Raw genomic sequence first — 22,683 nt, forward strand, 5'->3', positions numbered from 1 at the left:
CGCACTTCTTACAATTATTTATCTTGCAACAGTGGGAATGTTTTCCGTGTGAATTACAATGTAAGGAATATCTGATCTGCATTCCGTCCATTTGGGATGGCCACCATCTTGGCCAATACCAGGAGCATGAGTCTCTGCAGCTTCAGCTAAAGTGCCAGGCTCTGTAGCTGAGACTGTAACAGACTCTCATCCTCTGAGCAGGTCTTGTAGACAGCCTTATGTCTGACAGGGACAGAGCCCGTGACTTCAGTTTCTAGAATTAAGTACCAATCCCCTCTTTCTCCGTGAACACCACATATTGCAGTGTAAGCTGCCTGGACTTGGCCAGGGCTCAGGGCTGCAAGTTTACGGGATTCACAATTCACAGATGTTCGGAACTATCAGGCTGAGTGTGGGTGGAGACTGTCAAGTTTTAAATAGCTTCCCTGGCACAGACAGCAAAGAAAATGTTTCCACATGACACGCTTCCAACCAAAATTTCCTACGAGGAAAAATAAAAGCCCAGCTCTCTGCCTCTGAAGAGGGCTCCTGGCTTTGGCTCATGAGGTTGGCATTTGTGCTGACATCAGCACCTTGCAGGTGCATTGTGGGTAGGTGAGTTGAGGGTCGGCTCCCCCTCCCCCTTCTGCTTGAAGATGCAATCCTGTTGGTGGATAGATACGTGGACGCTATTTTTTCCTGCTGGAATCCATTTTAATTTAGCTCCTGATTCATATTTCATTCATTCTCCAAAACCACAAAACCGGGATAGGTTTACAGCATGCACTATTTGAGCGAGACACGGAGGGGGTGAAGCAGTGGCAACAGAGCAGGTTGTTTCCCTGGTTCGTTTCCTGGTGGTGAAAAATAAAAGCTTGTTTTGTTTTTCTTGATGGGGATCAACCTGCTTTTTATCTTTTCCCTTATCGAGGCTAATTTCCTCCTGTGGACTTGACTTTGCTGCTGTTTCCAGCTGCTTGTAACAGCCTGGAAAATAAATGGATTTATTCTTTAATTCCTTCCTGAGCGAGTTTTTTTTGTTTGTTTTTTGTTTTTAAGTATCCAAGTATGTTGCAACTCTGCGTGGGAGAGTTATAAGAACTATAAAAACACACTGGGATTTTAAAAATTCCTTTTTAAAAACAGGAAAAGAATTCTAGAGAAAATTTGAAAATTTGGTTTCATTTTTCTTTTGGTGGGGTAAAGGAGCAAGAGTTCAGAGTTAAATTTAATTGAGGAATTTCCCTGGGTTTTCGGTCGTTCAGCTTTTGAAACCGTGACCACAACGGACAGTTTAACTGCAGAGAGAGACTGACATGAAAATTCCCCTAGGCAACTCTGTAAATGTGTTAGCCCCAGAGGTGGCCATGAAAGCACTCGGAGCACGATCAGAGTCAGTGCAGGCGCAGCACCAGCACAGGAAACTCTGGCCATTTGGAGGCAAATTTGACCAACGAGTACAGCGGTTTACAAAATCCCAGAGCTGCCAAAATTAAACTCTGAGGTCACCAGGGAAGGCAACCAATGGCCAGCGAGCTCAGAAGTTCAGAGATGCCCGAGATGAGTTCCCAACAACAAGTGTGGCCGATGTGCACCAAATATTATTAAGGATGTAGAGAGGAGGGGGAAATATCTCTGCGGAAGATGCCCAGCTGGTAAGGAGTGACTGTGATGCTCAGGTCACTTGATGAATCCCATTGGCCAAGCCCCTGGAAGACCCCACCCATTTGCAAGTGTAAAATAAGTCTCTAAAGTTCTATCTCTCGTATCACTTGACCTTATTGCGTTTAGCCTGCTGGCTTTATATATATTTATTTGTTTTGTTTTGTTTATCCCTGAAGAGGGATCGGAGGAAATGAATTTTGAACCTGCACCATACGCCACCTTGCAATATTACCCTGATCCCTGCATGCAGCGGTGAGTTGGAGTGTGACATAAGTTTCTCCTATCACAGATTTGATCCGAGTGCCTTGTGTAATTATTATCTTTTCTGCTAGCATGCAGTGGCAGCTGGGCTGCATGGGGGAAAAATGTGCCACTCGCTTCATGCTTGGTGAAGCTGATTATTATTTTTGGCTTTCTAACTGGTTATTGTTTAATTATAGGCATCCGTTTAAAATATCTCCCCTTTCCTCTTTGGCTACAGAAAAGATATCTGATAAATAATGTGAAAGCCAACAATATTTTTGCCTTGCGCTTGGGGTTAGACTATTACTGTGCTTTGAGAAGTGTCAAAAGTACTTTTTAAATGAAAAGGCTCCTGGACAGAACATAAGCATTAGTAGAATACCTTGAGTTCTGGGTATTTAAAAGACAAATCAAGTAAATTGTGGAAAAGATCCGAACTGTAGAAGTTTTTTGCTCCCTTGCTGAGATACAGTCATTTCCAAAGAATATTTGTGTGCGCTGCTTAATAGTGAACATTGTGGCTTAACAACACTAAAAAGAAGAGTTGTTGTTAAGTGTTTTATAGCTTTCCAGATGATAAAAAAGCACGTCACAGAATGGGGTATCAGATTGTTTGTTTCTTCTAACAGGCGCTTGCTATATTTGAACATGCAAATGACATGCAGACGGTATTTTTCCAGTCATAAAGCGAGGAGAGGTGAAGTCCTTTCATTGTGATCTCTTGTGGAGACACTCCTTGAAGGATAGCTTCTGTCTGGATTATGAGAGCCTGTTGGCCAGATACTCCAGGGTTAACTCATCCTTCAGTGCTTTGCCTAATGAAGGCTGCTTATGTTGCAGGGCTGTCTGTTTAAGTAAGTGCTTGGTTACTATCACATAACCCAGGGGATTATAGAAGCTTTGTGATCTCTTTTTCATTAACAAGATTTGCCATAATGTGTTTCTCTTCCCCTACTCCACGCTGATACGTACCCAGGGCTTGCCCCATGTGATGAGCCCTGTGGGCAGTGTGGAAAACTGGCAGGGGGAGAGAGAGAGCCTGAGGTTTGGGGGAAGGAGGAGGGCTGGTGGTGAGAAATAGCAAGCACTCCTTGGCTACGCTGCCTTCATTGGGGAATGTGGAACGTAGCAGGAGGGTATTGGTTTCCCCTGTGAAACCTTCCACAACAGAAGTTGTATTGCTCTTGAGACAAACTCCGCCAAATTCTGATCTCCGTGAAATCGGTGCAATCCAACTGACCTCAATGAGGCTGTGCTTGGTGTGAAAGAAATACAGTGAGAATACCTACACGGGGAGAAGATTTCTGATGGTCGCAAAGAGCTCTTTAATCTATCAGACAAAGGCAGAAGGAGATCCAGTGCCTGGAAGGCAAGGCTGACCAAATTCAGAGTAGAAATCAGGAGCAAATATTTAAAAGTGAGGGTAATTAATCTCTGAAACAACTTGCCTACAGATGTGGTGAATTCTCCATCTCTGAAAATCTTGAAATCAAGAATGAACCTCTTTCTAAGATATATGCTGTAGTTCAAGCAGAAATTCAGGGCTTCACTGAGTGAAGTTCTCTGGCCTGTGTATCCAGGAAGTCAGTCTGTCATAATGGCCCCTTCTGGCCTTAAAAATCTATTTAAAAGTAAATCCTTTGTCTATAGCTTGTGGTCCAAGCTTTGCGCCTTATGGCCACACTGAATTTTTGCAGATACATGTATAATAGTGTGGGAGGAGGGTGCAGAGTGATTTGGGACTGGTAATGTTTGACAGCCTTTGATATCAGGTCCCCGGCTCAAGTCCAGCCCAGGTGAGTAATGCCCACAGGTCGTAACCATCTCATGGCTATTTGCATGGAATGAGAGGTGAATTCGGTCCAGTTCCTAGGGTTCCAAGTCTGCATTATAAAAGCCACCCCTACCATTGGCCCCTGTGTTGGCAGGCTCGGCAGAGAAGCCAGGGTCTACATCTTTTTCCTTCTCATTCCTCCACAAGGGGCAAGGCAGGTTAACTGAACTCCGAGTGGGCACGCTTATCTTAGGATCATAGCAGGGTTGGAAGGGACCTCAAGAGGTCATCTAGTCCCACCCCCTGCTCAAAGCAGGACCAATCCCCAACATGAAGGCAATTAGGTTAGTCAGGCATGACTTGCCCTTGGTGAATCCTTGCTACTGCCTGAGCTGTGCTGATCCTGTGGGTAAGAGGATGTAACAGGATCTTTCATAGGGAAGCTGTTTGGGATTTTTCCAATGGAAGTTTTCTGTTGGAAAATGCTGCTTATGAAATTGAAATGTTTCACAGGAAGTATCTGTTATTAAACGTTTCCTTTGGATAAGGTCAAAATGATTCTTTTTGACCTTTATATGAGGATGATATTATTTATGTAATACCCAGTAGAAAACCAAAATGAGAAAGTTGGAAGGAAGCATTTTAACTGCATTGAAATGAGATGATGCTTCAATATCACTGTTTTGATATTTCCTAAATGAAATCCGGGGGAACTTTCATTCTGATTTGTGATGAAGGGAAATTTCAAAATGTCAGAATTTCCCCCCGAATGGAAGTTCCAAGTTGCAACTAGCTCTAAGTCATGGACCCCCCCACACACCCCTTTTTTTAATAAACATATTTAGTGCTAAGTATGCAAATCCTGCCGCAATTAGAGCTGTTTCTCACTTTGATTTAGGGCATTTTCTTAAACCCGACCTCCTTGTTCCTGGGTGATGTTTCAGCCACGTGTCCACGGGCTCGCTCCAGGAGAGAAGTTCCGTGCTGATTCTGGTGTGCCTGGCCAATGTGTTCCCAGGGGCTGGGGGTAGTGGCAGGGAAAGTGCTCTGCGGGTTTTACGCTTCCCTTTGCCATTGAGCGCTAAGAACTGTGGCTTTTAGAGTTTTCCTCCATGTCTTTCCATGATGCTGTCCCCAAACCTCTTCAGTATTACAAGGGAGATTGAAAGGCCGATGATGTGAGATGAGCCCCATGGAGTTTCCTGGGCCAGCAGGTGAGTAGAATGGGGCCCTGTAACATTAACAGTTATTTCATTAATAATACTCACATATAGCACTTGTTGTCCATAGGTTTCTAAGCCCTCAAGGCGGGGCGATTGTGGCACAGGTTGGTGAGGGGATGTGCCAAAGGTCATACAGTCAGTGGCAGAGCCTGGAATAGACCCCCCGAGCCCTCTGATTGCCCAGTTCAGCGCTGGCTGTCCTAGATCACTCTGCTTCCTGTCCTACCTTCCTGATGCCCTTGCAGCCAGCTCAGGGCAAGTACCCATCTCACAACACTTCTGAGGCCATTTACCACTTGCTAAGTGCGGCAGGTGAAACCGAGAGCACTCGTGGGTCACAATAGCAGAGATGAGCTGGGCTAGCTGCAGCATATGGACCTGCCTCGAGAAGCAGAATATATTGCCATGAGCACTTCAGTGCTCCGTGACCTGAGCTCATGGCCTGGATAAAGAAATGGACCATTTGACTGGATTATTCCCTGTGCAATAGTGAAGACGTCCAAGGTAGAGCATGTAAGCAGGCTGCAAAAGGAGTAGTGAGCAGAAGAGGCATGTGGCTAAATTGTTTCACGTTTTTCCTCAAAAGGATGAGACCCCAATGGCAGGTTAACGTCAAAACCAATTAATTCAAACAATAAAATAAAAGCAAGGGTTCCATGTTTGTTATATTCCAAGAGAAGCTCTATAAAGAGTCATTCATTAGTTCTAAAGGTAGTTCAGCTCTCTGGCCCAGATCCAAGGTACTTAACCACATGCATAACTTTAAGCACATGATTAGTCTCAGTGATCTATCTACTCATTGTAGTCCATGGAACTACTTGTCCATAAAATTACACATATTCTTAAGTACCTTCCTGGATCAGGACCTTAGATATACTAGTAACAGGTACTATAGAAAACCTACAATAGTTGTGAGTCATCAGATAATCTACTTCTCTAAAATAGATGGGGGCTCCACCTTTCAAGAAGTGTCTGCCTAGCTGCAGTTGAAAGCTACTAATGTAAAACCAGGAAGGCACTGTAATTATGATCAAAGTCCCAATGCTTGGAGCTATATAATTAGTCCTTCTCTCCAAGCCACTTTTTTCAGCTTAAGTCTAGATGGGGGAGTGATGTTTACAGATAAGTCACTCATGGTTTTGGAAATGACGGTCATTAGACTGTACTTTACCTAGAAACTCTGCTCCCTTTGGATTACGTTTTTCTTTGTAAGAGACGCACCTGTTAGGAGAAACAGATTAACATCCTGCCTGTCCTCACATCTGGCTCCCTCTTCGCTCATGTGAGTGCAAAATCTGTTGTCTCAAAGTTTCTAATTGCTGGCATTTTGTAGGTATTTGCTGGGGCAAACACATCCTTGGTGTAATTCCATTAACATGAATGGACTCACCTACAAACTGCTCTTTCTTCTTTAATTTCAGGCCATATAAATCACACTGCTGATTGGCTTAGAGCCCACCCTTCTAAAACTGTCACTAATTGCTTGGGCTTGAGAAACAGTCCTTGAATCTCATTGATAACTTCTAACCCCTGTGGAGTCTGTCAGAAATATGGTTTCTTAGGCTTGGTCACAGTCTTCTTTGACCAAAATACAGATAAATGTTGACTTTTTTTTAAAAAGAGATTAATGGAAAAATCTCCTTCTAGAAATTTGTTAGGGTGCATGGGAGAATGAGGCAGAAGAGTTTTAATAGCTTCTTTTAAATGAGTGACCGTGACTTAGGTTCGTGGATTTCAATTATTGGAGAGATGTGGTCTCAGCATAAGGCTGGTAACCAAAACTCCTGAGTTTCTTAGATTCATAGAAGGGTCCGTTGTGATCATCTAGTCTGACTCCCTGTAGAACACAGACCAGAGAACATCCCGCAATAATTCCTAGGGCAGAGCTTTTAGAAAAACATCCAATCTTTAAATTGATCAGGGGTAGAGAATCCACCACAACCCTTGGTAAATTGCTCCAATGCTAAATTACTCTCACTGTCAAAAATGTGCACCTTCATTCCAGTCGGAGTTTGTCTAGCTTCAACTTCCAGCCATTGAGTCACGTTATACTTTTCTCGGCTAGACTGAAGAGCCCATTGTTAAATATTTGTGCCCCATGCAGGTGCTTATAGACTGTGATCAAGTCACCCATTAACCTTCTCTTTATGAAGCTAACTAGATTGAACGCCTTGAGGCAGGTTTTCTAACCCTTTAATCATTCTTGTGGCTCTTCTCTGAACCCTCTGCAATTTACCAACATCCTTCTTGAATTCTGGGCATCAGAACTGAACACAGTGTTCCAGCCACTTTTGTGCCAGTGCCAAATACAGCGGTGAAATAACCTCTCTGCTCCTACTTGAGTTTATGCATCCAAGGATTGCATTAGCTCTTTTGGCCACAGCGTCACACAGGGATCTCATGTTCAGCTGATTATCCACCACGACCCACAAATCTTTTACAGAGTCGCTGTCTCCCAGGATAGAGTCCTGTAAGCATGGCCTACATTCTTTGTTCCCAGCTGTACACATTTACATTTAGCCATATTAAACCGCATAGTGTTTGCCTGCCCCCAGTTTATCAAGAAATCCAGATCACTCCAAATCAGTGACCTGTCCTCTTCATTATTTACCACGCCCCCAATTTTTGTGTCATCTGCAAACTTTACTTAATTCTAATCATTACGTCATGTGTGTGCATGGGCAAGTAGCTTAACTTCTCTGCTGTAACTCCCTCACGCGTGGAATAAGAAAACAATGTTCCTATACGTGTTTGCCAAATAGAAGTGTTGTGAAAGTTAATGCTTATAAGGTACTTGGCAGGTGAAAAGCCCTATATGTAAGTGCTCACTATTATTCACCGTGGGTTATAAAACAGCGATTTCTATGTCTGTGTAGGAAGGAGGCCCACTTGGGTCAGAAATGCAGGCCCCACCTTGTAATCAGGGACAGCTGAGAGTTATGCACAGCACAGAGATGTGTGCTGCGTCCCTTGTCCAGCTGTGAATCAAAAGGAAAGTTATTCATTCAGTGGACCCATAGTCAGGGCCGGCCCTAGACCAAATGATGCCCCAGGCAAGAAGCGTCTTCAGTGCCCTTCCCCTCAATTTGTTAAACTTTTGACTATCTTATTTTGTATTGCCTTTGTAGCCTGTTTCATGACTTTGATGCACGATTTGCATGAATGATTTATCCCTGTCATATGAGACGATAAATTTGCTAACAACAAAAACAGCACTCCTAGCCCAGCGCCCCCGAAGCCTGGCACCCCAGGCAGTCACCTGCCCCTAAATCTGGCCCTGCCTGTAGTAATTCTGGCACAAGACGCTCATATTTCTATTTAAGACAAGCTGGGTGATATGATGATGAACTGTTGTCAGAATAATATTTAAACATAGTATCTGAAAACAAAATCAATACCTCACTCTGGCAGCCAGGGCTAATCTGGTTCCACAGATTTCTTGCTTGTAGACAGTTGTACTCCTTACTGCTCACCTTAGCATACATACTACTATGCCAGGGCAGAACAATCATCTAACCAGTCTGGTATCCTGCTTGAACTGAAAGCACCAAACCCAAATGAAAAAAAACATGTGACTTGTTATTAATGTATGTCTGACAGCACCTGCTAGGCACTAGGTGCTTTCCAAGCACATAAGGAGGATGGTGCCTGCTCCTGGTGACTAGGGTGATCAGACGTCCCGATATTAGAGGTTTTGTCTTATATATGCAACTGTATCCTTCCCACGCCCGAAAAAAAGTGTCCTGATTTTTCACACTTGCTATGTGGTCACCTACTGCTTACGCCCCTGGCCAAAACTGCCAGTGACTTCAATCAGAGCTGGACTGAGCTTGCTCCACCGAGGTGAGGGGTGCAGGAGAGCTGGTTTTCCTAACCCTTCCCCGCTACCCACCATGGGAATTGCTTGAGTCTGAAGACTTATGAGCCCTTGTTGTTTGTATTCTAGCCAGTGTAACTGTGGGGGCTGTTCCCCTTGGTAGGAGTCTTTAATGGGTGGCCAGACATTCCCAGGGCACATCACCCACCACTGCAGCCAGATTTACATGAGAGTTCACTCTTGGTGTGTTACACTCAGGTGAAAATTTGGCCATAGGTGTCACAACAGGAGCTCCTGGGTGATGAAAACGTTTGAAATCAGGTCCTAACTCTTTTTAGACCCTTATACCAGTAAATTATTTGCCTTGATAACACCCTGTAGTGGAGAGTTCCACGCGTTAACTGTACACTGCGTAAAGAGTCCAGCAAAACCTGTTTCAATTGGCCACTCTAAGAACCGATAAAAATCAGTGTGTTGCTGAGATGCCCTAACAAAGGGGGAACACAAATGAGTGACAGGACAACTTTAGGCTACTGATGTCAATGTTCTCTTGTATAGGTTTCACTATTGTTTTTTAAATGTTGACGTCTGCTCATCGAGTTACCCCCTTCTTCCTGTATTGTGAAAGTGCAACAGAACACAGGATAGGTCTGCTCTGTACCAGACATTATTGCGAGCCTTCCTTCTCTTGAGAAGAATAAACCTTGAAATAATCTTGGTCCTTTTACATTTCTCTGTTTATAGAAACCCCGCTCTCTCTTCCCGTCCACCCACCCAGGTTTTGTGTTGCCCTTTTCTGGACCTCTTCTCTCTTTGTTAAGGAGACATTTTTGTGTGGCGGATACCACATATTTTTCATAGTCATTGCCAAAGTGCTTAAAGTTTTTGCCTTAAAACCTCGCACGAACTGCCCAGAATGTAGTAAGAAGGTGCCAGTCTGCTTGGAGATCTCTTTTGTGTTCCTCAAGGGATTAAAGTGGAAGTGAATTGTCTGTTGTCTCTGTTTTTTCTGGCTCTAAAAGGGGATGGATGGAGAATTTATAAAGTCTTCGGTGTGGTTCTTTTTGCTCTGGGGACAGAATCCTTGATTCACGGGATCCTTCCCCACCTTTCCACCTCCATCAAGGCTGAAAAAATTAATGAACCAGACACTCAATGGCTCATCTGTTTAGATGTGCTCACGATGTTCATGGTAAAGGCCGTGAATATAATCCCTCCTTTATTTGTGTGGTCCCACCCCGCTAATAGTTAACTTGCCATGTCCTCTTTCTTCAGCCACAATGATTTACAGCCCCGGATCAGTCTTTTTTAGCTGCAAATAAAAGAAAAGGCCCAGTTTTGGGCTGGATTTGTAGGATGACCACTGTGTGCCCTTTGGAGTAAGGTGGGGAATCCACCCAATTTCTGCTCTGTAAACATTTCTATTCATATTAGGGTTTACAGCGGTTCTTCTCCTGGCCCCCCCCACCCACACCTTCCCTGTGCTCAATGTTATATTTGTATTCTTGGAAATACCCTCTCAGTCCCTTCAGAACAGTACAGGCCCGATTTACAAATGTATTTAGGCACCGAAGGAGGCGAATGGGCCATTTACAAAAGTGCCAATGTCGCTTAGGTGCGGGTGCCTAACTCCCATTGGAAGCCAATGAGAGTTAGGTGCCTAACTCACTTAACAGTTTTGTAAATCCTACTAGGCTTCTAGCTGCATTTTTAAGTGCCCAAATACCTCTCTACATCTGGTCCCGTGCGCTTAGAATTTTAACCGGAGCTGCTGGGGAATGCACCGCTGCTATAATGGGGATGGAGGGATGGCTCAGTGGTTTGAGCACTAGCCTGCTAAACCCAGGGTTGTGAGTTCAATCCGTGAGGGGGCTGTTTGGGGATTGGTCCTGCTTCAAGCAGGGGGTTGGACTAGATGATCTCTTGAGGTCCCTTCCAACCCTAATAATCTATGATTCTATGAAAGGGAGTCTTTCCTTTAACATGTGGCTCTTCAGGCTAGAAGAAATACAAGACATGGCCCAAATTACTGCCTGAATTCACCAAAGCCGGGAGAAGAAAGCTGGGCCTGTGACATATCATAGATGAAAACCAGCAGGCATGTGACCTTGGACTCAGACTAAAATACCAGCACAAAATGAATCTGGCTTTCCAGGGAAATAGAACATGGATGGGCCAAGTCACATCAGAACATCGTCAGGTGTAACGATGCCACACCAGGCAGGGTGGCGAATGACTGGCTCGTGTGTGGGCTGCATGCCGCTTGCTTAGAAAGTGCCTGTTGCTGCCTCCCTTACTCTGTGTTAGCAGTACCTTACTCGGCAAGTATTAGTGAGCAGTACTTGTGGAGGAAGGTACTCCGCACCCTGGGGCAGAATTCAGCCCAGATTGATTGCCGGCACCAAATACTGGCTTGACTTTCTCCTTCCTGTCTGACAATGACAGCTGGGCAACGCTTTTCCCATTTAGATTTTTTTTAATGAATTTGTTTGTTTAAATTGAAATGTCAACAGAAAAAGCCCCTGAAAAATTCTGATGCAAATGAAAATATTTTTGATGTACCAATTATAATAATAATTGCAGCTGTTTTGGGGTGTTCTTTATCAGCTATAGTACACATCAACAAGTCTGCAAAATGAGGAAGAAAAAAATTCATTTTTTCCCCAGCTCCAGTGATAAAGGGTTGTTAATACTCATCTCTTTTTTCTGTTTACATCATTTACCTCTATAACTTCATGTATATTCTAAATACCTGATTGTATCACTGGCCTTCTTGCTATGACTTCTAACAGCTCCTTGCATAAAGATGTAGGGCTCCTCTGTTATTAGGTGCTTGAGCCTCGCACGTGGTACTTTATAACTGTTGCTGATTCATGGTTAGTAGGTGGATTTGGTTAGGTTCCTCTGCATATGAGGAGCAACTGCCTGTAGGGAAAAACTCTGAACTAAATTACAAGTGTTTAAATATTCTCATTTTAGACAGCAAAATAAGAATACTTTAAAATTTAAAAAACCAAAACAACCCTTCTCTGTGGGAAAGCTCCGTCTTCCATTGGGATGCAGCAATAGATGCCCTGGCACTGGCCACAAGCACGTTGAAGAACTGCACAAAACAGAAGTTGGCAACGTGCGGCTGATATAAACATCACATGTTTGAAATACTCAGCTGTGTGTCAGAGATCCTAGACAGCTAATGGTGATTCTCCTGTAGTGTAGGGAGCATGCTCCTGTGCTTTTGGAGCAGGAGGATCTGGGTCCCATCCCTGCTGAGTAGTGCATAGCTTAGTGACCACTATGTAGTCTTAGTTGCAGTATTGCCAGCCATAAGCATTCCCAAATCATGAGTCAGGCACTTAAGTCATGGGATCAGTTTACAAATCGTAAGACTAAAAAAAAGTGGTGTTCTTTGCATTTGCCTTTTAACTTTTGAGCCTTTTGGGTTCACTTTTGCAAGCTTTTCTCCACCACCATAAGGCAAGAAACTAACTTTTTTTTTAAATCAAAGCTGAGAGTCTGATGTATTCACATGATCCCAGGAGCTGGTGCTTTAAGAAAAGCACCAAATATCATGAAACTCACCATAAAATTGTGAGAGTTGGCAATACCACAGGTGTCTATGGGTTCATTGTGATAGAGGGGTCCAGTACTCCAAACAATACTACCAGGCATAGTTGCAGTGGTGAAGGAATTGGAAGCACTTCAGATAGCATAGAGCAGTAGACTGACAGAGTTTGTAGCAGGTAGCTTGCTAATTAGTTTTTGAAAACCCTCCTGGGGATAGCTCAGTGGTTTGAGCATTGGCCTGTTAAAACCCAGGGTTGTAAGCTCAATTTTTGAGGGGGCCACTTAGGGATCTGGGGAAAATCAGTACTTGGTCCTGCTAGTGAAGGAAGGGGGCTGGACTAGATGTCCTTCAGAAGCCCTCACCAAATGTAACATCTTATTTTCTGTTGTCATCTACCAACTAATGGGAATAATTTTATTTTGGTTAGTTTGTTTTTATCCTCCCAAGCACGTTGGATTTCAGCTCATTGGGGTGGGGAGGGAAGTCAGCTAAGCGGAAGAAGCCAGCTCCCCTGTACAGAATAAAATGACAAGAAACGGAATCAAGACCTTGCATGTACCATCTGCTTTGCTGGTGTTTGTTTTGCATTTTAATAATGATGCACTAGGAGACAAGAAGCTATGTTTTACAACTTCCCTCTTCTACTGAGAGATGGGAATTTTCAGCATTATGATTTTTTTTATAACAATTCAGTGTGATCAGGCAAATGTGAGAGAGGAAGTTAAATAAACTTCCTGAACAATTTACGGAGCCAGGAATTTGTGTGACGAAAACCATGGCTACGTTCTGAAAAGCAGGTGCCTATGGGAGCCAAAGGCTTTTACAATGTCAGAAAGCTGTGAGCAGGGGACGGTATAAGCTGTATATGGGATGTTCTGTGGCTGGGGACTCTGTCCCCCTCTCCTAAGATTATATGTATGAGACCGAATGCCCTGAGGCCGTATATAATGTGACAGTGCCAAGAACCAAATGTAGCCAGCATGATTTCACCTGCCATGCTTCCTTCATGGCGTGGGTCCCCTCTTTATACTAGGGCATGATGTCATCTCTCCAGCCTGTCTCTCTGGCCTGCTCAGTGCCCCTGAATTTAGAGAATGTCTGCCTTGCGTGACCTGGGATAACAACAACTCAGCACCTGCTGACCAGTGTGCTCCAGTGTCTCGTGTCCTCACCAGCGTACAATCTGCAGAACTTCAAGCACTTGTATAAACAAAGCCTGAGGTTTGTTGGGGAGGATTTTGGGGATAACCTGATTCCATCCCACTTCAGAAAGGGTCTAGTCGCAGGGAAATAAAAACGTTCCACGCTAGGTGGACTAAGTCACCTGGGGCAGGGTTCTCCATGACCGGTCCATGGACCAGCACCAGGCCCTGAGATCTCCCAGACACAGTTTAGGAAGGCAGCAAACCGGTCCCTTGTATCAAAAAGGTTGAGAAACACTTGCCTAGAGAACATCTCCTTGGACAAACAGGGAAGAGGCTGCCTTCAGAAACCCACTCTGGGTTTCGCATTGAGCTCAGTGTTGGCTGGGACAGGACCTGGGGGAGCTAGACAATGCTGAACACACTGCAGGAGCAATCCACTGAGCCCACACTGTGTTTCCCTGACAAGTGGCGTTCCCATCACCTGGGCAGAAGAGAGTGCTACTGTATACAACAGGATAAGGAGGCAGAAAGGAGCTTTGTGGCTATAGCTCAGCGTCCAAATTATTTCCCTTCAGGCTTTTGTATGAGTTTATTGCTTGGGAAAGGGCCTGACCAGAGGGACCTGGAGGCTGATCTTACTTGGCCAATGCACCGGTACATAGGCAGTAGCAGCATAAGCCTCTCCCACAGGGACCTGCCAATGTGCAACACAGCCTCCTTGGCCTCCAGAGGAAACATGAGCTGAGGGTGACTAGGGTGACCAAACAGCAAGTGTGAAAAATGGGGCCGGGTAATAGGAGCCTATCTAAGAAAAAGACCCAAAAATCGGGATTGTCCCTATAAAATCAGGACATCCAGTCACTCTAGCTGTGACTGAGCACTTGTAGGTCAGGCACTGGGCGTGGTCCTCTGCATTAACCAGGGCAAAGTACCCAGCTCCCTGCAGGCCAGCTCAGCTCGCACAACACTTACACAACTAAGTGCTCAGTGTTATGCACTCTCAGTAGTTCTAGGGGCTTCAGTGTCTTGGCAGGTCCCTCCCGAGTTGTAAGTAACTGCACAAAGTAAGAGGGGTGGGGCCTGGGCATGGAATGGGCTACACTCTGGATAGGGCATGTGAAATACTTTGGGAATTTCCTTCAAAATATTCCATATCAATGTCCAATATTTAACAGTGCAGTGATTCCAGCAGAGCTTGTCTGTACAGGCCAGTGGGTCTCAACCAGGGTACACGTACCCTTGGGGGCGCACAGAGGTCTTCAAGGGCGTACATGAATTCATCTAGAGATTTGCCTAGTTTTACAGCAGGCTACATAAAAAGCACCAGTGAAGTCAGCGCAAACTAAAATTTCATACAGACAGTGACTTGTTTATACTGCTTTGTATACTATACACTGAAATGTAAGCACAATAATTTATATTCCAATCGATTTATTTTATAATTATATGGTGAAAATGAGCAAGTAAGCAATTTTTCAGTAACATCATGCTGGGACACCTTTGTATTTTTGTTTGATTTTGTAAGCAAGTAGTTTTTAAATGAGGTGAAACTTGGGGGTACGCAACACAAACCAGACTCCTGAAAGGGGTACAGGAGTCTGGGAAGGTTGAGAGCTACTGGTCTAGACTGTGTATGTGTTTGTGTACACTAAGCAGAGCATTACAAATACCTGATGAACTAGAAGCTATCTATTAACAATAGATCCAGGATATAAACTACACGGTAATCACATGAGAATTCCTGGCTCTCAGTCCTTTGCTCGGCCTGGATCGTGCTTTCTGAGAAGTTACATTTACACTACGTACATTGGTGTATACTGTGCCTCTCCCTGCCCCAATACACCCATTATTTAACTGGGTTTTTATTGCAAATAAAGTTCCTCTTCCTTAACCCTGTTATTCTTTGGGATGGATATTCCATTGGTCTTTAGTCCACAATAGCTGATAGTTTGGGCCCTACCACATTCACGGCCATGAAAAACACGTCACGGACCATGAAATTTGGTCTCCCCCCCTGAAATCTGGTCTTTTGTGTGCTTCTACCCTTTACTATACTGATTTAATGAGGGGAACCAGCGTTTCTCAAACTGGGGGTCCTGTCCCAAAGGGGAGTTGCAGGGGATCGCAAGGTTATTTCAGAGGGCTCGTGGTATTGCCACCCTTACTTCTCCACTGCCTTCAGAGCTAGGCGGCTGGAGAGCGGCGACCGTTGGCTGGGCGCCCAGCTCTGAAGGCAGCGCCCCGCCAGCAGCAGCGCAGAAGTAAGGGTGGCAGTACCATACCGTGCCATCCCTACTTCTGCGTTGCTGCCTTCAGAGCTGGGTGGCTGGATAGTGGTGGCTGCTGACCGAGGGCCCAGCTCTGCAGGCAGCAGTGCAGAAGTAAGGGTGGCAGTACCATAACGTGCCATCCCTACTTCTGCGCTGCTGCCTTCAGAGCTGGGTGGCTGGATAGTGGTGGCTGCTGACCGAGGGCCCAGCTCTGCAGGCAGCAGTGCAGAAATAAGGGTGGCAGTACCGTACCATGCCATCCTTCCTTCTGTGCTGCTGCTGGCGGCGGCTCTGCCTTCAGAGCTGGGATCCCGGCCAGCAGCTGCTGCTCTCCAGCTGCCCAGCTCTGAAGGCATCCCATTGCCTGGAGCAGTGCAGAAGTACGGGTAGCAGGACTGTAACCCCCCCTACAATAACCTTGTGACCCCCCCCGACACACACACACACACACACACACATCCCTCCCTCTCCAGGACCCCTACAATTACAACACCGTGAAATTTCAGATTTAAATAGCTGAAATCTTGACATTTACAATTTTTAAAATCCTATGACCATGAAATCGATCAAAGGGACTGTGAATTTAGTAGGGCCCTACTGATAGTTGCTCCCTTTTACCCACATTATCCTGTATTTTAAAAAAGACAGCAATCACCTCCCAGATCCAATGGGCAGCCCCTCAGGGCCGTGCCTATCCTGATTTGAACCAGACACTGTTGTAATTTAGCTGGAAGTGTCTGGTTCTCCTTTTTCCATCCACTTTCAAATGCCACCAGTCTCCACTGATGGAATTGCATAGTGTTAATTATGAGCCAGTTTCAAGTAACGTGACTATCTTGCTGAAGATCGGATGCAGTTGGCTGAATTGTCTTTACACTAAGTACAATAAATAGTTTCCTATTCTGCATTGTGGTCTGTGTGTGTGAGAGAGAAAGACCGACAGATGAATGAAAACTGAGGAAAGCTGATTGCTAGAAGGAAGGCTGGAAATGTTAAAAGTACACCCACCCCGAGTGCTGAAGTCAATGGTCTGCTGTAAGTGCTGCAATCGAGTGACTGCTGCGCTCACAAAAAAGTGTCAATACTAATGACAGAAAAGCTTTAAAAGGGCTGAACTTTTGTTCAGAAAAGCACCTGAAAGTTTGGATTTTTAGCCAGACCCTATCCAAACCTGTCAGGTTTGCAAATCTCGGCTCTTGAAATCAATGGACAATTGTGATGGTTGCATGTACAAAGTAGACATAAAATTGTACTCACGGTTATTGGCATGGCCCTATACTTTTGAAAATAGCCCAGGAAGTCTAGCAGGTTTGTTTTTTAAACTTTTACTATTTCCTGTTGCTTCAACGATCAGCTTAATAAGAAACACAATTGCTGTAATTTTTAAACTGTTCTAGGCATTTAAAAAAAAATCTAGCCCCCTTGACAATGTTTCTTTTGTAAATGGATGAATTTTGGGTCAAAGCCATTCTGTGATCACAGAACCCTGCTGCATAGTCAAGATCTCTGAGGCTCCTTAAAGGCTTGCTGGCTGCTTCTATGTGCACCTATTGAACTGTCTGGTGCAATCCATTATTAAAGACGGATCAGCAGGTTGCTTGTTGATGTTGAGTTAAGAGCTCGCCCAGAGGCATCGAAAGACAATTCCTTTTGATTTTAATTGTAGCTGTAAAATAGTTGTGAATGCCATTGTTATGAGGAACATGAATGTGTGACAGCTCCTTATTAAGCAGTAATGTCCCAGTAAAAAGAATATCCACACATGGCCATATTCTGCATTGATTCCACCCTATGTTGGATAAATGCAAGACAGCCCAGAAGTCGCCCCACTGTATTTTAGAAATGTCATGATGAGGTAACTATGTTAATTGCAATGACTTGGGAGTCCATCTTGTCTTAGCTCTGTATCCATCAACCTTCTCTGCCTATCCAGACTGCAGCACAAACAGTTCTTCTCCAATCAAGTCTAAATGCTCTTTCTGCTCACTTAGTTGCAGTGTTATTGCAGCTGTTTTGGTCCCAGGATATGGGTGAAAGATAAAAGATATTGCCCACCTCATCTGCTAACGTCCTTCTTTCACCATTTCCCAGGGGAGACTAGGAAGGTCATTAATATTCTTAGAGCTGTGGTGTAGTAACAGTTTGTTGGGCCACCTAGAAAGCGGCTGACCTATCCCAGGGCTTCCAGAACCAAAAAAGAAAAAAGTCCTTATGTGTCAGGGAAACAATGAGACATGGTGTTCGGTCACATTGGGGCTAGATTGCCTCGATGGGAGCTGCTGGGTGCTTCTGAAAATCTGTCCTCTATTTAGGTGCCTAAATAGGCACTGAGGTCATGTTAAAACCTGGTTCCTTTTGTGAGTGCTGGGCACTGAAAAACCTGACTCTGCGCTCCTGAGAATCCAGCCCAGGTGGGGGTGTCAGGTCACCGGCCGTGGCGTGGCTAGAGGGCGCTAGTGCAAACTGCTGCCTTGCTCTGCTAAGAGGCCTGTTTGGAGCAAGGTTCTGGGTGGAGGTTCCTGGCCTGCTGCAGAGTGTTTAACCAGCCTGCTCTGCTGAGCACTGCGGGGCGTCCTGGGAGGGGGCCTTTGAGCCTGCAGCAAGCAACACTGGGCCATTTCCAGGCAAACAGAGAGCTGGAGGTAGAGTCCTTGCACGGTTAAGAACACAGCTTAGGTACATTAATGGCTGCTACGGTTTAGATTCCTCTTGCTTTTGTCTCTTGTGTGGCAAGCAGTGTTTCCTTCCAGTCTGCAGGAGTATGGCCATGATGGTGTTAGAGTTTTTAGGGATCCAGTGCCGAGCGGAGGTTGAAGCTTTAGGAGTGCCTTTGATTAGTTAATTTACAGAGAGGGACAGTAATGCAAACTCATGCATTTGGATTTAATTTAGGGGCGAGCTCTGTGTGTGCATGTGTAAGTCCATTTCATACTGTGCTGAATTTGCTTACATGAAGTTATGTTGAGGTCTAAGCAATCATTGGATTTATTACCTGGACTGATTGATATTTATGTTGGGGCATTGCATCAGCTCTGGACTTAATTTACAATACTGTTTGCAGTACACTCTGTATTCCATGCTTGTGGATATTACTAATGCTCTCCAATATCATTGGGTACGTTGCGTACATAGGACCAAACCCAGGGCCCCGAAGGGGCTTAATGGGAGTATTGTGTGAATGAGACCTGGGTAAAACTCAGAAATTGGCTCATTGTCACTGTAATTGCTTCAAATGGGGAAATAACAGGCAGAGGCTAAACCTAACTGAAACAGACAAATACATGTGGCTCAAACAAAATGTCCTTCTGTTCTTTTTGATTTGTAGGACCAGAGCTTCTAGGAGCCCTGGTTCAAAACCCCACTGTGCTAGGCACAAATACAAATCCTGAACAAAAAGATGGCTGCTGGGCTATAAAGCTTCTGTTGTTTGGGGAACCCTGCATAATTCATGGGAACTTGTATCCTTAGTGAGTAATGCAGGCCCTGAAAACGAATGGCAGTAACACAGGATGGTCTGATAAAGGGGTTCTTATCCCTTTGTTCTGTGGGCAAAGCTTTCAAAACTGTAGTCAAAATGTTCTAAGTTGGGTGCCATATTCAGGCAGGAAGTAATGTAGGAAATTGTGTGTTCTTAGCACCTCTAAAACTTGGGCCATTTATTTAGATGCTTGACTATGGATTTCAGTGCCCTTTTAGGAACTCTAGTTGAAAATATTAGCCTAGGGTCCCAAACTGTGTATCTTGAAACAGGATCAGCATCCAGACTGCTCTTACAAGAACCCAGACCGGAAGGGAGTGCAGTCCCCTGCTATCACAGGCAAGGCCCTCATGGAATTCTGTTCATATTAGATTTATAATCAATTTTTGCTAAAACCCTGAAGCCACAGATGCTCAGGTATTAAGGTGATGAATGGTCTAGAAACCTATGAATAAATAATTATAAAGAAAAGAAATCTGAAGCTCTAGTTCAGTGTTTTGTGATGTTGTTGGACACTCCCCTCCTATTTGATCAGGAAAATTTTGGGTGGCTGGGACTGCTTTAAAAGATGAAAAGGCTGATGACCAAGTTCCAGGTATCATTGGACAAATATTTCAATGAGCAAATTTAGGGCATAAACAGATTCAGATAGAATGCAAGTTTCCAGTTTTGGTGGAGTTTTTTTCTGGAATTTGGATAAAATTTAGGGTGGGAATTTTTTAAATCACTTATGTAACTTGGGAGTCCAAGTCCAATTTTCAGAGTCACCTATGTGCTTTGGAGACTAAGTTCCACTGAAAGTCAAGTGCCCAGGTGACTTCTGAAAATGGGACATAGACTCCTCAGCACCTACCTAGGTGTTCATGAAAATTTTACCCTTTGTGCTTTTGTTCTGCAATGTAAAGGAGATTTTCAAACCAAATATTTTGCCTTTTTCTTTTGTTGGGAGGAGGAAGGTTTAAAAAAAACCCAACGGATTTTATTTTCAGAGCATTGAATTTGAATTTTCCATTAACTTGAAGATTTTTTCCCCCAAGAATGTTGTGCAGATGAGAGCTTTTCCTGTGTTAAATAAAGTTCTCCCCATCTGTAGCAGGACAGCATTATTAAACATCTCAACAACACACCTGGGGACAGGATCTAACAGAAAAGTGTGTGTGTGTGGAGGGAGTATTTAAATTTCAAAATTGCAAAAAAAAATTTTTTTATTATTTAATAAATAAAAGACGGGTGGGTAGGTTTTTCTCTTAAAGTCGAAAACTGGAAACCCTCTCTGTAACATTTAACTGCTAGAGTGGTGGTACTGAGACCAAGCTCTGATATAGCACTTTTCATCCAAGCTCTTTACAAAGATCATTATCATTGTTTTACAAATGGGGAAACTGAGGCACAGAGTGACATGACTTGCCCAACATCATCCAGTAGGCCAGGGGCAGAGATGCTGTTAGAACCCTAGTTGCCTGATCCATAGGCCACTGCTCTTTCCACTTGGCAGCACTACCTCTGCCAACTAAAGAAATGCCCATAATACCTAATGAGAGGAGGTCACGAGTGACAGTTGTCAGGGTGATTATGATGAAGCATGGAGGGCAGAAGTCCCAGTCCTCCATGGTTTGCTGGTGCCTTTATTATGGCTTTTCCATTCCACCTGCAGACGTGGCTGTCCTTGGGAGGCAGAGGATGATTCCTTGCTCTCAGCTGTGGTGGATCCCTCTCTGAGGGGACCCTCGCTGCCCACTCCGATCAGGTTACTGTCACGTGGTTGCAGTCAGTAACAAGGTAATATGCACTCAGAGGGTGACATGAACTGGAAAATGTCACGCCTCCTATGGGTACAATAACACCCCAGATGACTGTAACTGAAAAATGCTGGTGAATAACAATTTTTCAGTTTGTGGATATGTTCATTCCGCAGTGGTTTTGGCTGTAGCTAGTTTCACTGTTTCTTTTGTACAGTCAGTTTCTTCTTTGCAGAAAGAACCCTGACCAACAGGAGAACAAAACACCCCTTTCCTCCTCCTCTGAAAAAGGAATTAAAAAAGAAAATCAGGACATGCTATTACAGAGGGTTCTGCCAGAAACCAGAATTGAAAAGTAGTCAGTGTCCCTTTAAGGGTCTCTAGCTCCTTCCTAGGCTGTGCATGATTGATTCTGTAGAGATGCCTTCCTGTGTTACACAGATATTTTCCTTGTGCGTCTTGAGCCCAGTTCCTCTCTCCGGCTCTCCCCTGCTGTTGCCGCTCGCAGCTCCTGCTCTTGTTCTGTGTGGGCAGCGCTTGGTTGGAGTTCCTACCGGCTGATAAAACTCCTAGCCCTGTCCTGCGGCCCTTCCATGCTCTTCCCTATGGCACAATCAGTTCCCCAGCCCATAGTTCCTGTCCTTGTCCTGATTCCCCAGGTCTCATCTGGTTTGAATCCCTCCCCACAAATTCTTTGCTGTTGTCTGTGTGTTTTCTGGGATGCTGGTAGCTGAGGATCTGGAAAAAACGAATCAGGCCCTAGCGACCCAAGAAATACAGGGATAGCTGTGACTTGTGCTCTGGGTGGGCATCTTTTTTTGCTACGAAAACCCCAATTTTGTTGAGGGTTGCTTGCCCTTCTCCATAGTCACATCCCCCCTACACCATGGCTACCTCCGTTTCCACCTGCAGGCATTTACAAAATAAAGGTCATGGGCCCAGAATGTGGTGGGGGAGTCCCAAGGTATTTGGAGCAGATCCCTGAAGTTTGGCGGCTGATTGAAACTACTTGGATCTGAAATCTGGGCTGGAAACCTAAGTAAGAATAAATAATTGTGTGCCATCCAATAATGCCCACTGCTGCTGGGCCAGGGATCCCCAGACACCAGTCTCTCTTGGGGTTCCATGAGTCAAGCTCCTGACATTCAGCGGTAGGCAGGAAAACAAGGGGAAAAAAATGTGTGATCCAAGTTTGGGGTGGTTCCTTGTTTTACTCACATTGGTTCACTAGGCCTCAGTTCCGAGGCCTGTCAGGAAGTTTAGAAAGTGATGAAGTGTTTGGGGGGGGGGGCGGAGATTCAGGAAGCATCTGACCCCTAAAGTTTCCAGCCTTTCACAGAATATGCAAGTGTTTGGATCCAAGGGTTTTGTATTGGCCTTCTTGGAGATGGGGGACGATGGCAACATTCAGATCTGAGCCTCCCCAGGCGTTGGGCTGCTCACACAGGGACCCATCCCTGATGCAATATGCCTGTGTTTGGTTATTGGTGGCCTTTAACAAGCTCTTCCAGCGTGTATATTGATGGGGGGGGGGGGGTGAGCCTGTCCCACAGAGTTAGGGGAATTCCAGATGACACCGCTTGCCAGACGCTCTCGCTTGTCCCAGGCTGCCAACTCCGCCTCCTTCTCTTCTTGCACAGCTGTGTGCTTCATTAAATAGCGATGTCTACAAATCACTGCAGTGTTAAAATGTAGAGCAGGGGGAATTCCAGCGCTCTGAACGCTGCCAAGTTCCTAGAGTTTTAGCAGCACACTCAGAAAGAACAAGGGCCCCCACCCCTTTCA

General features: G+C 44.8%; 1 protein-coding gene across 8 annotated transcripts in view; it reads left to right on the plus strand.

Annotated features, from left to right (window-relative positions):
* The window catches only part of TP63 (tumor protein p63), a 202,791-nt gene that overhangs the window by 67,861 nt on the left and 112,247 nt on the right, over window positions 1-22,683 (plus strand). The window contains exons 1-2 of one of the 8 annotated variants that reach the window (XM_045031038.1): window positions 18,152-18,323; window positions 20,814-20,938. The exons of 5 other annotated variants lie outside the window; for them this stretch is intronic. The gene's annotated coding sequence lies outside the window, so the exon portion shown is untranslated. Of the gene's footprint in view, window positions 1-18,151; window positions 18,358-20,813; window positions 20,939-22,683 lie in introns of those variants that run through there. 2 more of the 8 variants (XM_045031037.1, XM_045031036.1) reach the window with 2 other exon arrangements.

The sequence above is a fragment of the Mauremys mutica genome, chromosome 9, assembly GCF_020497125.1.
Source record: "Mauremys mutica isolate MM-2020 ecotype Southern chromosome 9, ASM2049712v1, whole genome shotgun sequence".
NCBI classification, from domain to species: Eukaryota; Metazoa; Chordata; order Testudines; family Geoemydidae; genus Mauremys; species Mauremys mutica.